Genomic DNA, 18,356 nt, shown 5'->3' on the forward strand with positions numbered 1-18,356 from the left:
GTTCCTAAATTCCGTAACATGCATTTTAATTCACCATGGCGTCGGTACCAATATTCATTTGTCCCACGCTGACAAGCCATCAGATTGATCAGTTGTGTTTCCAAATGATCATCTCGGTGCTGCACTTTCTCCATAAAATCCTTAGCAGACACATTTTGCAAATGTACTCCACTTTTTAAAATGTGATTTACTGCATAAGACAATGCAGACAAGTCGCTTTCAAATAAAAGATGGAACAAATAAGGAATACTTTGTCGAAATCTGGGATCTTCAGCATATAGTCTTGTAGTCCGATACTCAGAAGCTGGAATCTGTTCCGGACGTTCATCGTATCGTCCTCCTTTTCCTTTAGGAAACAGCTGGGGAAAACATCGAGCTTCCAAGCTCTCCTCCCATACACTCACGGGAGTTCCTTTTGCTTTCTTCATCTGAAATAGATCAATATTGTCTCCCATAACTTCTTTTGAATGAAGAGGATGTATGCTAAAATGTTCATAAATTTCTTCTTCCTTTGACTTGTCCACTTTTTCAATTTGTCCAGTTGGTGTTTCTGTGTCTTCTTGTAAATCTTCTTCTTCTTCTTCTTCTATATAAATTGATTCATACCATTTGTTATTCCTTTTCAAATACAAATTTGCTCTTTGTACTTTCCGTACATCTACCAGCTCCTGCCAAATCTTCTTATTCTTTGTAGGTACACCATTAACCAGAATAATTAATGGTTCAGTTTCCAAAGTATCCGCATCAATAGTTTCCATATTTTTTTTCAAATCCAAGGGCAAATACACCACTCTACCTTTTAAACCTCTCAGTAAATCTGAAGGAGGTAATTTACCAGTTTTGGGCTCCATACGTACTATGGTCTGGAACGGATGAACACATTGAATGAGTGTAGACTCATATGTATTTAATTCAGAAAGTTCAGCAGGAATAGCATCCAATTCTAAATTATTATGTACAGCTCTGGTCGGCATTCTATTTTCCTCTAACTTGTTGTAACAGTATTTACAAATACGCTGAACTTCACCCAATTCAAAACAATTTTCAAGAAATATATATGTGGCAAAATCCTTCCACTTATAATTATCTTCATTTTCACTCTTTCTGTAGAGATCAACATACCTGGTTTGTTTTCTATAATGAGTTCTGCGGCAACAAATACAAGTAATATTTGGTCTTTCATTAGAGATTATTGCAAATTTTGTTATGTGATCATTAAATGTCTTACTTACAGAGGGTTCTACATTCTCTTCCACTTCTTCCTCATTTACTGTGTCCTTCTCTGCACTGTTTTGTTCAGGACCAAAGTAACAAAACTGAATTTCATCAACAACCTTCTCTACATCTGATACCGTTCCACGGAACAGAGCCCTATTCAATTCATCTAACTTTATTGCTGGACTTTTAGCAAAATACAACCGTCTCACAAACTTTATCATTTCAGTATGATGAACAGCCAGCATCCTAAAATGATGGAAAACACTATTACACACTTTTCTAGATAGACAAGCCAGAGAATGACCCTGCAAACCAGTATTCTCTCTCACTCTGCATGGATCCAAACTTTGAAGCACCTTAATCTTCTGTTTTACACTTTTTTTACTATATTCTCTTAGAAACTCACGAAATTTATCAATAGAGTCTGCTTCTGCACCAAAAAATGGCTCCCCCTTTCCATCTAATGCAACTGTGAAATCACCAGAGCAATACGCAATAAATCTCTGCCTGTAATTCCTATTTGCACACAGAGTCATGTTTTCACATTAGGCCCATAAACGAAATTTCTTTGCCAATTTAAAAGCACACTTACTGCTCTTTTTTTTGGCAAGTGATAAACACTTTTACAGACTGACACATTATGAATCCACTTTTCAGATTTTTTAAAAAGCACATGTCCAAACTGCTTTTTCAGACCAGCACCATTTGTAACCTGGGTGACTGCCTACACTCCAGCAAGGGCAAACAGCCTTAGTGATGCTGAATGTATTTGCATTACTGACTGAAACCTCAAACCCCACTCGCTTGTGAATACTGTGCATGATTCCACATGATAAGCAGCTGGCTGTGTGTTAAGAGTCTGCTTCTGCACCAAAAAATGGCTCCCCCTTTCCATCTAATGCAACTGTGAAATCACCAGAGCAATACGCAATAAATCTCTGCCTGTAATTCCTATTTGCACACAGAGTCATGTTTTCACATTAGTCACAAAACGAAATTTCTTTGCCAATTTGAAAGCACACTTACTGCTCTTTTTTTTGGCAAGTGATAAACACTTTTACAGACTGACACATTATGAATCCACTTTTCAGATTTTTTAAAAAGCACATGTCCAAACTGCTTTTTCAGACCATCACCATTTGTAACCTGGGTGACTGCCTACACTTCAGCAAGGGCAACTACCCTTAGTGATGCTGAATGTATTTGCATTACTGACTGAAACCTCAAACCCCACTCGCTTGTGAATACTGTCCATGATTCCACATGGTAAGCAACTGGGTGTGTGCTAAGAGTCTGCTTCTGCACCAAAAAATGGCTCCCCCTTTCCATCTAATGCAACTGTGAAATCACCAGAGCAATACGCAATAAATCTCTGCCTGTAATTCCTATTTGCACACAGAGTCATGTTTTCACATTAGTCACAAAACGAAATTTCTTTGCCAATTTGAAAGCACACTTACTGCTCTTTTTTTTTGCAAGTGATAAACATTTTTACAGACTGACACATTATGAATCCACTTTTCAGATTTTTTAAAAAGCACATGTCCAAACTGCTTTTTCAGACCAGCACCATTTGTAACCTGGGTGACTGCCTACACTCCAGCAAGGGCAACCAGCCTTAGTGATGCTGAATGTATTTGCATTACTGACTGAAACCTCAAACCCCACTCGCTTGTGAATACTGTGCATGATTCCACATGATAAGCAGCTGGGTGTGTGCTAAGAGTCTGCTTCTGCACCAAAAAATGGCTCCCCCTTTCCATCTAATGCAACTGTGAAAACACCAGAGCAATACGCAATAAATCTATGCCTGCAATTCCTATTTACACACAGAGTCATGTTTTCACATTAGTCACAAAACGAAATTTCTTTGCCAATTTGAAAGCACACTTACTGCTCTTTTTTTTGGCAAGTGATAAACACTTTTACAGACTGACACATTATGAATCCACTTTTCAGATTTTTTAAAAAGCACATGTCCAAACTGCTTTTTCAGACCAGCACCATTTGTAACCTGGGTGACTGCCTACACTCCAGCAAGGGCAACCAGCCTTAGTGATGCTGAATGTATTTGCATTACTGACTGAAACCTCAAACCCCACTCGCTTGTGAATACTGTGCATGATTTCACATAGTAAGCAGCTGGGTGTGTGCTAAGAGTCTGCTTCTGCACCAAAAAATGGCTCCCCCTTTCCATCTAATGCAACTGTGAAATCACCAGAGCAATACGCAATAAATCTCTGCCTATAATTCCTCTTTGCACACAGTCATGTTTTCACATTAGTCACAAAACGAAATTTCTTTGCCAATTTGAAAGCACACTTACTGCTCTTTTTTTTGGCAAGTGATAAACACTTTTACAGACTGACACATTATGAATCCACTTTTCAGATTTTTTAAAAAGCACATGTCCAAACTGCTTTTTCAGACCAGCACCATTTGTAACCTGGGTGACTGCCTACACTCCAGCAAGGGCAACCAGCCTTAGTGATGCTGAATGTATTTGCATTACTGAGTCCAACCTCAAACCCTTAAACTATTCTTTTTTTATACCAGTACACCTTAATTTATTGTGAAAACATAGACCATATTATTTTACTTGTTCCTCACATTTAAATTTCTCCCAAAACAGAAAATAATAAACACAACTTCAACAAAAAGAATTGCATTTCTATTATTCATTTCTTAATTTACCATATACATCCCCTCTCAAACTCTAAACTCACCTTTAAAATTAGTTAGTTGTGAAAGAAATGTGGCACTCAAACAGCAGATTATCAGAGCCAGGATCTCTGTTCTTTACACCTCTCTCCTCTCAGCAGAACCAGATAATGGCAAACTTTCCCTCTCTTTTTCCACATATATACATGTTAATTTCAAATCTCAGTGCTTCCCCCTTTTTTTCAAATGTAATCACACATTTCTATTGGTTGAAAACCAACCCTTTTCCAAAAGTACCCTTCCCCCAACTTGACTTCTGCCTAGTACCCTTCCCCCAACTTGACTTCTGCCTGCTACCATAGCAACAGCTCATGGAACACTGCTGTGTGGAGTTAGATCAGAAGTTCGCCAAACAATGTTTCAATTCCACAGAGCAAGAGTGCTTGACTTTTCAAACCTAACAGCAAATCCATAGTACTGTTCTTTGGTAACACATTTTTCTGTACCAATACAAAACATGCTTCTATTAATTTACACATACAGCCTAGTTTTTATTCTAGAATGGTATGAAACAGCCAATCAGTTCTTTTTTTTATGAAAAAAATATGTATGCCTCCATTTCCAAACTGTCTTTCATTTCTTTTTACCATTCTACTGAATTACACCTCCTGAGTGCATCCAGTTCTCCTTTGAAGATGTTCACAGTGTGGATTGTAGGGCACAGCTATGTCTTCTGGAGTGAAAAGTTTGCAAAGAAAACAGGTATGGTGAGAGACCTTGCTTTGCCAAATGTAGACATTAAATGGATTGGTCAGAGAGGGTTAAAGTGGCACCAATTGATGCCATTGGTGAAATCCTTCATGCAAAACCAACACCCTGACCTCATAATAGTGCACTGTGGTGGCAATGACCTAGGCACTTTGACTGGGGTAGGTCTGGAAATGCTTATGAAGGACACCTTTGCACAACTGTTTTCACTTTTCCCTAAAACTGCCTTTGTGTTTTCTAACATATGCCAAAGGCAAAAATGGAACTGGTCCAATCATTTCTGTCCGCAGATTGACAAAGCAAGAAAGCACGTTGTAGTGTTCTAGGTTGTAAGAGGGAGATGATGTGATGTTCTAGAGTGGGCTTATGTCACTTGGCTATGTCATACTGTGTTGGTATATTCTAATATGGAATGTACTTGAGGGAGAATGTTACTCCTTGAACGCTGTGTCAGTTATTCTTGGATGTTGAAGGATGGGGTCTCTTGGATTCTTTCTACATTAAAGAACCTGCAAACAGATCATCTTTATTTCTATTTTATTTCTGGATCTTCAATACCTCATTTTGGCGACGAGTGGAAATCGACAAGAGACCCCAACTCACCCATAATCGTCATCTCTTCGGATCTCAGGCTTTTCTTTTGTGCCTCAAGTTCAAGTTCAGGCTCAGTGCTCACCGAGCTTGCTCCGCCGCTATTCATCATATTGCCGCTGTATTTCCACGATCTTTTGAAGGCGTCTGGCATGTCCCTGATCTCCGTTGGAAAGTGTCTGACTGTTACCTGATCTCCGTTGGAAACTGTGGCTCTTCACCGCTTCACTGCGTTTCCTCGCAGATCTGGCCCGCTGGCTGGTGAAGGCCTCGCTGTCCCGACGCCTCATATCCAATTTCTCAAGTTTTCCGGAATAAGCGCTGGGCATTTGCAGTCTTCGAGGGGTTGCCTAGCAACCTACAGTGTTTTGGGCCTAGTCTGTTGCCTCGCAACGAGTTGCTCACGTTTCCGTACGCTCTACGTCAACGAGCGGAAACTCTCTCAGTGAAAAGACATCTACTGCGCAGTCTCCGCTGCGTTGCCTGGCAACTCTTCAGCGTTAGGCACAAGGTTTGTTTTACTGCGTCCTGAGTGCGAGGTGGCTTGTGGATTATCCAAGAACTGCTAAGGTATTGTGGAGCGATTCAGTTACGTTGACAACGCTGATCTGCACAGCTTTACTGTTTTCACTGCAGATCATTTCTTGTGTTTTAAAACTGTTTCGTGACATTTATTGTTCTACGCTAATCAAGCGATTCAGTTACTTTGTCAACGCTGATCTGCACAGCTTTACTGTTTTTTCACTGCAGATCGTTTCTTGTGTTTTAAAACTGTTTCGTGACGTTTATTAGCCTACGCTAATCTGCACAGCATCTTTTTCAATTGCTTTATCAACGCTGATCTGCACAGCTTTATTGTTTTTACTGCAGTATAGGTACATGTATTCTTAGGCTTACAAACACGACTTTTTAGTTGTGTATAAAAGAGAGGTTGGGTTGCCCTAATATTTTATTTTATCTTTCCTTGGGTTATTTGCTCCTTGTTATTTCTGCTTGCAGTCATGCAAAATGTTACTGCTCCTCCTTTATTTCTATCTTCTCCTGGTGATCCAACCATTCCTTGGATTAAATGGAAAAAAGTTTTTGCAAATTACGCCAGGGTTTGTGGCACGTCTCTGAGTGCAGAGAGGAAGTCAGCTCTCTTTCTACATTGCCTGGGCTCTGAGGGCCAGGAAGTTTTTGAACACCTTCCAGACCTACCTGATGGAGACTCCCTCAATGAGTATGAAATCTGCATTAAGAAAATGGATTTACATTATCTACCAAAAATGAGCATGGTTTTAGAAAGATATCATTTTGGTAAGAGCGTTCAAAGGCATGATGAAACTGTGGAACAATATGTTACATCGTTGCGCAAACTAGCTTCCACTTGCTCGTTTGCTGGTAGCTTGGAGGAAAGACTTAGAGACCAACTCATGTTGGGTTCTTCGATTGAGAAGGCGAAAGATGCACTTTGGCAGAAAGATAATCCACCGTTGGAAGATGTTATCACTACATTGAAAATGCACGAACACTCTAAAGCTTGTTCTGAAGCCATAAAAAAGGGGTCGGTCACTGACAAAAGTGCTGACACGGATGTCAAAGAGATCAATACAAAACCTAATGAGAATTCTGATAATTTGGTTAAGTCTTCGGTACAATCTGGATCAAGTTCCTCTAAGATCTTACGTCAGAACTGGAATCCTAAATTCTCAGTAAAGTGCTTTAGGTGTGGAAATGCAGGACATGTAGCTAACTTTAAAGACTGTCCTGGGTGGAAAACTACATGTTCTATTTGTAAAAGAAAAGGGCATTTTTCTAAGTGTTGTAGGTCTAGCAAGAATACAAAAAAGGTGAATGAGGTAGACATCTATGAGCAAGATGAGGGCGATCTGATTGTATCACAAATTTGCAGTCAGTCAGCAGATGGTCCTATAGAGAAGGTTTTGGTTAATGACAATCAGGTGGATATGTTGTTTGATTCCGGGGCCAAGATCACTTTAGTACCAAAAATTTTCTATGAAAAATACTTAATCAACAAAGTGAAGCTATTTAAGCCTGACATTATTCCTAGAGGTTATGGTGGTCAGGTCATAAGCCTGTTGGGATATTTTATGGGAACAATAGATTACAAAGGGAGGATCACGGCTGGGAAGATTTATGTCTCAATGAAAGGGTACTCGTTAATCAGTTGGTCACACCAACGTGATCTTGGGGTTTATTTAGATCCCAACGAATCTCCTTCGGTGTGTTTGAGGGATCTATCCACTGTTGCTTCCATCTCTGATAACAGTGTATGGATAAGTAAGTTCCCTAAAGTGTTCGAAAAGAAACTAGGGTGTCTTAAAAAGTACGTACACCTGATTAAACTAAAAAAAGATTCTATTCCCGTGGTGGCTAAGGTCAGGAATGTTCCTTTATTGGTAAGAGACAAAATGAAAGAGGAATTAAAAAAATTGCTGGATAGTGAGGTCATTCAAGAAATTGAAGCCACAGAGTGGGTTTCTCCGGTAGTTATGGCCCAAAAGGCTAACGGAGAGGCCAGGTTATGTATTGATTTGAGAGAACTGAATAAAGCGGTAGTTGTAGATCATTACCCTCTTCCGAACATCACCGAAATGTTGTCCTCGTTAGGTGAAGCCACACACTTTTCTACACTAGATTTATCTTCGGCCTACCATCAGGTCAGACTCCATCCCTCGTGCCAAGATTTGACAGCTTTTATCACGCCATTTGGCACTTTCAAATTTCTTAGAATGCCCTTTGGCTTAATATCGGCTGCATCGGTATTTCAAAGGGTGATGGAAAATGCTTTACGGGGTGTTAGTGGGGTCAAAATCTATCAGGATGACATCCTTGTGTACGGGTCCAGTTTGGGAGAACACAATGAAAGGGTAAATCAAGTTCTCTCTAGGTTGGAAGATTCTGGTCTCACTCTCAGGTTGGATAAGTGCAAATTTGATGTGAAGCAGATTGAGTACCTGGGTCATATGATTTCTGGCTCAGGGATTAAGCCAAAACCGTCTTTGGTAGAGGCCATTTGTAAGTTGAATTATCCTGCAAGTAGAGATGAACTCACAAAGTTTTTAGGGATGGCAGAGTTCTATAATAAGTTTGTTCCTGGATTTGCTCAAAATACAGAAAAGATCAGGGATTTACTAAAGAAAGGTTGTGAATTCAAGTGGGATGAATCTTGTAGTTCTGAGTTTGACTTGATTAAGGATTGTCTGAAAAAAGCTCCTAATCTTTCCAGTTTTGATCCAACTAAAGATTCATACGTTATGACTGATGCCAGCTCCAAAGGACTGGGTGCTGTGTTACTACAGTCCGGTGATGGAGGGGACAATACCATTCTGTTTATATCAAGGCCTCTCAGAGGGGCTGAGTGCAATTACTCGGTGGTTGAGAAAGAGGCTCTAGCCGTGTACTGGGCGATTCGTAAACTGAGAAAATTTTTGTGGGGTAAAGGGTTTGTTGTAGTCTCAGACCACAAACCGTTGAAGGAAGTTTTCGGAAAAAAAGGGATTGACCGTGTGTCTCATAGGATAAGAAGATGGGTCGTTGCATTGCAAGATTTTGAATTTGTTGTCCAGTATTTGCCTGGTGCTAACAATATTCTTGCTGACTGTTTGTCAAGACTTGGTGGGACCACTATTTCGGATGAAGGTGATGATGAGGAAGATTATTTTCTGGGTGAAGGTTCTGGTGGAGAATGGAGTGTGTGTCTGGTCACCCAGGGGGTGGTTACTGAGGATGAATGGAATGCTGTGATGAGAGATGATGCTGTTCTTCAGCGTGTTGTTTGTTTTGTTCGTGATGGGTGGTGTGAGAAGCATGTGTGTGATGAGGAGATTAAGGGTTTTTGGAATGTTAGAGACGAGTTGTCTTTTTCTAATGGGCTTCTCTTTAGAGGAAGTAGACTGGTTGTTCCTAGTGCAGTACGCCAAAAGTTGGTTGAGAATGCTCACTCCAGTCACATGGGCATTGCAAAGACGAAAGAAAGACTGAGGGAAGCTTATTGGTGGCCTGCAATGGACACTATGATTGAAAGATTGGTGCGCTCGTGTCCTCAGTGTGCGGGTAGTGACAAGGTTCTCAAATGTAGGACTCAACCCATGGTTATCAGAAAACAAGCAAATGGTCCCTGGACGGACATAGCTGTAGACATTCTCGGACTGGTTAAGGTGAAGTCTCGAGATCAGTATGTTTTGGTCTGCGTGGACATGTTTTCCAGGTGGCCAGTCATCAAAATTGTAAACAGTGTTGATTCTGCTGCAGTCATCAACTTTCTTGATGGTCTTTTTGCTGGTGAAGGGTTGCCAGCATCTGTGCTAACAGACAATGGAGTGCAGTTTGTGTCCAGCATGGTGGAGGAATTTTTCCGTGAAAGAGGGATTACACATAAAAGGGCTGCATTGTATCACCCTGAGTGTAACGGTGTGGTTGAGAGGTTTGTGAGGGTGCTCAAGGAAACCATGCAGCTGGCATTAGTGTCTGAGTATGACTGGGAGGAAGCTGTTGTTAAAAAGGTTTACGAGTATAGAGTCACACCCCATTCCTCTACTGGCGTTTCCCCTTTTACTTTGTTTAGAGGAAGGGTCCCCAGCACGCAGGTGAATCCTCTTTGGGTTACTTCAAGAAGGTTGGAACTGGGTGGTGCTATTGACAAAACTGAAGGTTGGAGGGATCGTGAAATGGATAAAATGGTTAAGAGAAAGGAGTTGTATGACAATAAGAAGGGTGTTAAGAAAACGGTTATTCAGGTGGGTGATTGGGTCAGGGTAAAGCTACCTGAAAGGAGGTTCGGGAAGTCAAAATTTGGTCAACCGATTAAAGTAATAAGACTTCTAGGTAATGCTGTCAGAACTCAAGATCATAGAGTTTGGAATCTTAACAGGGTTGCAAAATGTCCTTCCAAATGTGTAGAGGGAGATGGGTCTCAAGCTGTACCTGTTCCCTCCATTTCTTCTCAACCTGAATCGTCGAGACCTATCAGGTTGAGGAGAATTCCTCAAAGATTTCAAGATTGAGGCTTATTGTTTGTCACAGTGTTTTTTTATTCTTTTGTTTTTATTTTTGCTTTGGGTTTGATGTTTTGGAAAAGAGGGAGGTGATGTAGTGTTCTAGGTTGTAAGAGGGAGATGATGTGATGTTCTAGAGTGGGCTTATGTCACTTGGCTATGTCATACTGTGTTGGTATATTCTAATATGGAATGTACTTGAGGGAGAATGTTACTCCTTGAACGCTGTGTCAGTTATTCTTGGATGTTGAAGGATGGGGTCTCTTGGATTCTTTCTACATTAAAGAACCTGCAAACAGATCATCTTTATTTCTATTTTATTTCTGGATCTTCAATACCTCACACGTCAACAAATCTGTTTCTGCTTTCCTCCGTGACTATGGTATGGGTTCCATTTACCACAACAACTTGCGTTACGACATGCAAGACATTTATAGAGGAGATGGTGTGCACTTCAATGATGAAGGGAACAGAGTCTTCCTCTTGAACCTTAGACTCTGCATCGGTACTTACTTGTAGGTACCACTTAAAAATCACTTCATAAACACAACGGCTCTTTTTAGAGCCCCCTAATATCTAAACACTTAAATCTGCATTTCATTTCTTTTTTTTTTTTTTTTACCGTACGCTTACTGTACGCGTACCCCATGATTTTTTTTAAAATCAATAAATGTTTTCTTTGTACTTTTCTGTCCTTCTTTGACCCCCTTACAAATGTTAGGGGGTCTGTAACTCTCCTCCTTGCCCCCTTTTCTTGTTATCACTCTTTTTTTTCTGAGTGAAACACACGAAATGGCGGCCGCCGCTTCCTGGTTTCGACCGATTCGAATGTTTACTAAGATCTAAGAGCCAATCAGAATCGCGCACGCCACCGTACGCGTACGGTAAGCGTACCGTAAGCGCACCGTAAGCTGGCTCAGATATATATATTGATTTAAAGGCTATTTTCTCAGAATCTACTGAACAGATTTACACCAAACCTACAAAAGGCACTTCCTTGACCTGAGGACTACCTCTCTGCCAAATTTCTAGTAATTCTGTTCAGACGTTCGGGCTGTAGCCCTGTCTAAAGGTCCTATGGAAAAATGCATGGGAAAAACGCGTTTTGGGACCCCCCTTTTATCTCAGCCCCCGCTTGACGAATCCCCCCGAGACTTTCAGGGAAGGAGCGGAGCGTAGCGCCCCACCTATTTTGAATTCGCGAGGATTCGTCGACCGGCGCCAAAGTTATTCAAAATAGAATGTTGCGGATTTCCTATGGAAACGTAGTCCTAACTATAACTACCTACTGGCGACCGCCAGTAGGTAATATATATGTATATATATATATATATATATTACCTACTGGCAGCCGCCATTAGATAGTTATAGTTAGGACCTATTTTCCATAGGAAATCCACAACATTCTATTTGGAATAACGTTGGCGTCGATTGATGAATCTTCGCAAAATTTTCCAATCTTTGGCCAGCTCCGGTCCGCTCCTATCCTGAATAATTCACGGTGATTCGTCAAGCGGGGGCTGAGAAAAAAGGGGGTCCCAAAATGCGTTTTCCCCATGCATTTTCCCGTAGGACCTGTTGACGCAGCTACAGCCGAAGTGCTGAACAGAATTACACCAAATTTGGCAAAGAGGTAGTCCTCAGTTCAGACTCGTGCCTTTTGCTTAAATGGTGTAAATCCGTTCAGTAGTTCCTGAGAAAATCAAAAGTAAAATCACATATATATCTGGGCGGAGCCAAACCACACATCTCATCGTGAGATCTGATTGGCTGTCAGCACTTCATCCAAGAAGTGTTGGCAGCCATCTTGGGACCTATATACATGATAGCACCTCATTAAAAAGCATTGCAGTTAATAGAAGGTTTTAAGACTTTAGTTACATTATAAATCATTTGTTGATGGTACCATACTCATTTTAGGAATTGTGGTGTGTTCTAAGGTGATTTTACCATGTGAAAAAGCCTTCTGCTGTGATATCTTGAATCATGTTTGAGAGAAAACTATTTTCTCATGCTTTTCCCACAGAGGTTTGGAAGGTGATCTATAAGCTAAACTGAGAGCATATTTTCTGTAAATTCACATTATCTTTCTCAGTCATGTGAGAATGAAGTCTGACATTCTCAGTAAAACATGTACATCCAACAAGGACAGAGACTGTCAGTTGATTCCTTTGTGTTCTACTGCAGCTTCCCAGAGTGTTCTAAAGAACAACTAGAGTGCTAACAGTCCTACTTATGACAAACGTATGGCCCACCTGAAGCCATCTTGGTTGGAATAAAGTGGTAACTCTTAAAACATTTAATTTAAAAAGGAACAAAATGAGGGGGTTCATTTTGCCATAGAAAGTATGATTGGTGCTCCAGAAAGAAAAATTAGGGCACATTTTGAGTGACTTCTCAAATCCTCTTCTATTTCATTAAAACATTCTGACATGCAGACTGAAACATGCACTTTCAATACCAGCAGCAGACTTCCCTGGTGAGCAGTAGCTTTACTACAGTGATCTAATAAGCAACTAGCGTGCTAACGTTCTGAATTTATGGCAAATGTGTGACACATCTGAATGCCTTCTTGATGGAATCAAAGTAAAAAACTGAAAGTATTTCCTACTGAGGAGACTGTAGTAAATTAGGAAATTAGGAAACATCATAACAAATAAGTCTCCCAAAATGGCCACCAGAGACAAAAGAGCCCAAATGTAGCCCAAATATCACCCAGATGTAGCCCAAGTATAGCCCGATGACAGAATGTCCCAGAGTGTTCTAACGAACAACTAGAGCGCTAACAGTCTTACTTATGACAAAAGTATGGCACACCTGAAGCCATCTTGATTGGAATAAAGTGGCAATACTTAAAACATTTAATTTACAAAGGAACAAAATGAGGGAGTTCATTTTGCTATAGAAATTATGATTAGTGCTGCAGAAAGAAAAACGTAGGCCACATTTTGACTTCTCAAATCCTCTTCTATTTCAAAAAGAAATTCTGACATGCAGACTGAAACATGAACTTTGAATACCAGCAGCAGACTTCCCTGGTGAGCAGTAGCTTTACTACAGTGATCTAATGAGCAACTAGAGTGCTAACATTCAGAATTTATGGCAAATGTGTGACACATCTGAATGACTTCTTGATGGAACCAAAGTAAAAAACTGAAAGTATTTCCTACTGAGAAGACTGCAGCAAATTAGGAAACTTCATAACAAATAAATCTCCCAAGATGGCCTCCAGAGACAAAAGAGCCCAAATGTAGCCCAAATATCACCCAGATGTAGCCCAAGTATAGCCCAATGACAGAATGTCCCAGAGTGTTCTAATGAACAACTAGAGCGCTAACAGTCTTACTTATGACAAAAGTATGGCACACCTGAAGCCATCTTGATTGGAATAAAGTGGTAACACTTAAAACATTTAATTTACAAAGAAACAAAATGAGGGGGTTCATTTTGCCATAGAAATTATGATTAGTTCTGCAGAAAGAAAAATTAGGGCACATTTTGACTTCTCAAATCCTCTTCTATTTCATAAAACAATTCTGACATGCAGACTGAAACATGCACTTTGAATACCAGCAGCAGACTTCCCTGGTGAGCAGTAGTTTTACTACAGTGATCTAATGAGCAACTAGAGTGCTAACATTCAGAATTTATGGCAAATGTGTGACACATCTGAATGCCTTCTTGATGGAACCAAAATAAAAAACTGAAAGTATTCCCATTGAGGAGACTGCAGTAAATGAGGAAATTAGGAAACTTCATAACAAATAAATCTCCCAAGATGGCCACCAGAGACAAAAGAGCCCAAATGTAGCCCAAATATCACCCAGATACAGCCCAAATATAGCCCAATGACAGAATGTCCCAGAGTGTTCTTAAGAACAACTAGAACGCTTACTGTCTTACTTATGACAAAAGTATGGCACACCTGAAGCCATCTTGATTGGAATAAACTGGTAACACTTAAAACATTTAATTTAAAAAGGAACACAATGAGGGGGTTCATTTTGCCATAGAGCTGAAGAAAGAAAAATTAGGGCACATTTTGAGTGACTTCTCAAATCCTCTTCTATTTCATAAAAAAATTCTGATATGCAGACTGAAACATGCACTTTTAATACCAGCAGCAGAATTCCGTGGTGAGCAGTAGCTTTACTACAGTGATCTAATGAGCAACTAGAGTGCTAACATTCAGAATTTATGGCAAATGTGTGACATATCTGAATACCTTCTTGATGGAATAAAAGTAAAAAACTGAAAGCATTTCCTACCACGGAGACTGCAGTAAATGAGGAAATTAGGAAACTTCATAACAAATAAATCTCCCAAGATGGCCACCAGAGATGAAAGAGCCCAAATGCAGCACAAATATCACCCAGATGTAGCCCATTTGTAGCCCAATGACAGAAGTGTGCAAAACACTTATTTTTTGTGTATTTGCAGTTTTATATAGTGCAGACTTGTCAGATATTGGAGTGCTTTACATGAGCATTGGTTACATCACACAAGATCAAATTCATTTTGGTTGTAGGCATGGGGAGATTAAGTGATTTGACCAGAATCACAGAATGTTGAGCTGAAGCAGAATCTCCAACCTGGTTCCCCAGTTGCAAAGTCTGCAGCTCTGGAAGTAACACCACATCCTCTCCCCTAGGTGCAACATTTAATCAAGTGGTCAACTGGATAAAAAAACATAAAGATTACAAATAATTTAAAAGTTCTTTGCCACTATTTGAAAACTCAGAAAATATGTCCTCATTTTAGTTTTTTAGAGCACTAACCATAATTCTGTTGCAAATAAGACCCTCTCATATATGTAATTTCTAAAGGAAATACTCTAGGTATTACAGTTTTGATTACATCAAGATGACGTCAGGCGTTCCACACCTTTGTAATAAATTTAGAATGTTAGCAATCTAGTTGTTCATTGGGATACTGTTGAGAGGCAGAAGCCATGGGCACGGACTCTGAAAATTGAAGGCAGGTAGGAGAGTGCAGATGCAACAATTTGACCACACTGGGCAGGCAGGAAGGGCAGTGGCAGCACAACAGACTATGGAGGGCAGTGGAAAGGGGGGCAGGGGCAACAAACCAACAATACAGGACTGGCAAGAGAGGCTGTGGCAATATAATAGACCATTGTGGGCAGAAGGAAGAGGCAGTGGTAGTACAACCAAACATGCCAACAGACCCGTTTCAGCCAGGAAACGTCCAATGATTTTAAGCTCAAATGGGCTTTATTTGATCTGTCTCCTGTCTACAATATCCTCTTTTTTAATGTAACTCAAAGGGGAAAATCAATACCCCAGTTTTTTTTCAAAATCTCCCTCTTACCAAGTTCAAAATGTTCGCAAGTATGGTACATTGGATCATGGTAGGCAGGAAGAATTGGGGTAGGGACGTGGACTCGGATAACAGAGGACAGGAGGGACATGGAGAGGTGCACCAAACTGACCCTACAGGGCAGGCATCAGGGTTTGCAGCAGCACAATACACCACACAGCGCATGCGGGACGGGAGTGCAGCACAACAATCCATAGAAAGCAATAGGGAGGGGACAGAACCATGCACATGGACAACAGAGGCAATGGTATCTAGCTGACCATAATGGACAGACAGGAGAGAAAGCTGCAGCATAACAGACCATAAAGGGTCGGAGGGACGGATCAGGGGCATTACAATGGAACAGACAAGCCAGGAGGGAGGGAATAGGGGTCTGCACATGGAAACAGAGGGTTGGGGGCAAGGTGTCAGGGCAGGAGCAGCAAGATGACCATGGAGGTCAGGCAGGATCGGCACTAGAAACAAGACACACCATGGAGAGCAACAATGAGACTATGATGGCATACACACAGACCATGGAGGAAAGGTGGGAGGGGGTCAGGGGCAGCTAGCTGACCACACAGGGAAGGTGGGAGGGGCCATGGCAGCACAGAAGACCATGCATGGCAAGCGGGAGGGTTAGTGGCAGCACAATGGCTATGATGGGAAAGAAGGAGAGTGCAGGGGCATGCACAAATGACCATAAAGGATAGAAGGGAGGGTCAGGACCTGGGCACAGGCAAGAGAGTTCAGGGGAAGGGGCCTCACAACAGACCGCGTGGGGCAGGCAGGAGGAGCAGTTGCAGCACAACAGACCAGGGAGGGCAGAAGGGTGTGGCAGTAAAATGGACCATGGAGGACAGGAGGAAGGGGATAGTGGCATGGCATGTGGACAGGCAGGGTGGAGGTGGCAGGGACAGGTTACAGTCATCTGACAATGCTAGGCAGGTGGGAGGGGAGTGGCAGCTCAACAGAACACTCAGAGTAGATAGGAGTGGCAGGTTCATGGAACATGGTGGGCAAAAAGGATGGAGCAGGGGCATGCACAAAGACATCGGAGGGCAGGGAGAAGGAGAATAGGGGCAGCAAACTAAGCACAGAGGCTAAGCAGGAGGTCAATGATGGGCCATAGAATTGGGCAATGGAGGGCAGGAGGAGTGGACTGGTACATCATGCTAAATGGAGGGCAGTGGCAGCACATCAAACCATGCATGTCAGGAGGGAGGAGGCTAGTCCATGGATTCAGACAACAGAGGACAGGGAGGAGGTGGATGGGGCAGCAAGCTAACTGTTCAGAGAAGGTGGGTATTAGGAACTTTATTGTTTTTAAAATGTGTGTCTGTGCGAACTACATAAAATATGAACAAGTATGCAGCATAATCTCACTTTTATTCCGGAAGAAGAGGACGTTTGTGACTGTGACTCCGGGCTCACTTGGCAGAAACACCCACTGACCCTCCACCCCCCATCGCAAAATGTAATGCCCGTGAAAAAGGTAGGTGGACGCAGTGGTATATAGAACATAGTCCTGAGAGCACGATTGAAAATGAAAACTAGATATAGTATATGGTATAAACTATGCACCAAAGAGTGTGTTATAAGATGAACCGGGGCGTGAAATATAATATGCAATACATTGTGCGCAATGACAGATTCATTGGAGAGCGCGAGATAGCACAGGCACTAGTGCGTGCTATGCGATATGCGTCTTGGAGTGTAATATGCACAGGGCAGTGTTGTGTAACCTAACTAGTCTCTAAAGTTGTAATATAAAATATGTGCTGGGGAGTGTAACGTTGCATATGCACTGTGACAAAGATATGGATCCCAGATTGTAATATGTATGGCATAGCGCTGTGCGTTATAACATAGGCATCGAGGAAGGCACGTTAGATGGGGCAATATAACCCGTGCGAAGGCAAGTGTGGCATGACATATTCACGGGGTGGTGTTACAGTGCACATGGGGTAGAGAGTGTCATAGCATACGCACTAGCTGGTGGAATACAACACAGAGGTGTGAGGCACTCGGCGGGCACTGGTGGGTGTAACACAGCATTGGGCTCAGCCACGAGCACGCTGTGACTCTCAAGTGAGGTTCGTCTCCTTTCCAGAGAGTAAAATAAAAATTATTACACATCCGGCGGTGGATGTGTGTTTTATTAACCGTGAGGGGGGTTTCTTGCATAGTTTGGTCGGATTTTTGTCGAATCCCCTTTGAATGGCTTGGTGTGCGTGTATATTAAATGTGCCCGTCAATAGCTACCCATGTTTGTATAAATAAACAACAAGGGTGTCTACTTTGAGAGTACCCACCGGCGGGGGCGCCGGGATTAGGCACGGTAGGGCGTCAGACACGTCAGAGCTTCACTAGCGGTGTAAATACATTCCATGTGGATTCATTCTATGCATAGTCGCCTTTTAATGAATATAACGCAAATCGTCATGGTGATAGGTACATACGGTTTGTCCAGCATGTTCTAGGGGTTTCTATAAATATATATTTTTTTTAAATAATAAAAAACAAAGGCCGGGCCGGGGGATGGGGTCCCCGGGGCCATAAGTGGCCTGAGGAGGAGGGCAACGCAGCCCCCTCCTAAAGAATTAAAAAAAAAAAAGAGGCCATGACCCGGGGGTTGGGGTCCCCGGGGCCGATTAAGGCCTTGGGAGGGCCAAATTATTTTTTTTCAACAAAAAAAATTAGGGTGCAGGCCCTGGGGGATGGGGTCCCCAGGACCAGTAAATTAGAAAAAGAAGGGGGGCCACACAGCCCTCGTTCTTAAAAAAATAAAATAAATAA

The sequence above is a fragment of the Triturus cristatus genome, chromosome 5_2 (genome assembly GCF_964204655.1).
Source record: "Triturus cristatus chromosome 5_2, aTriCri1.1, whole genome shotgun sequence".
In the NCBI taxonomy this organism is placed as follows: domain Eukaryota; kingdom Metazoa; phylum Chordata; class Amphibia; order Caudata; family Salamandridae; genus Triturus; species Triturus cristatus.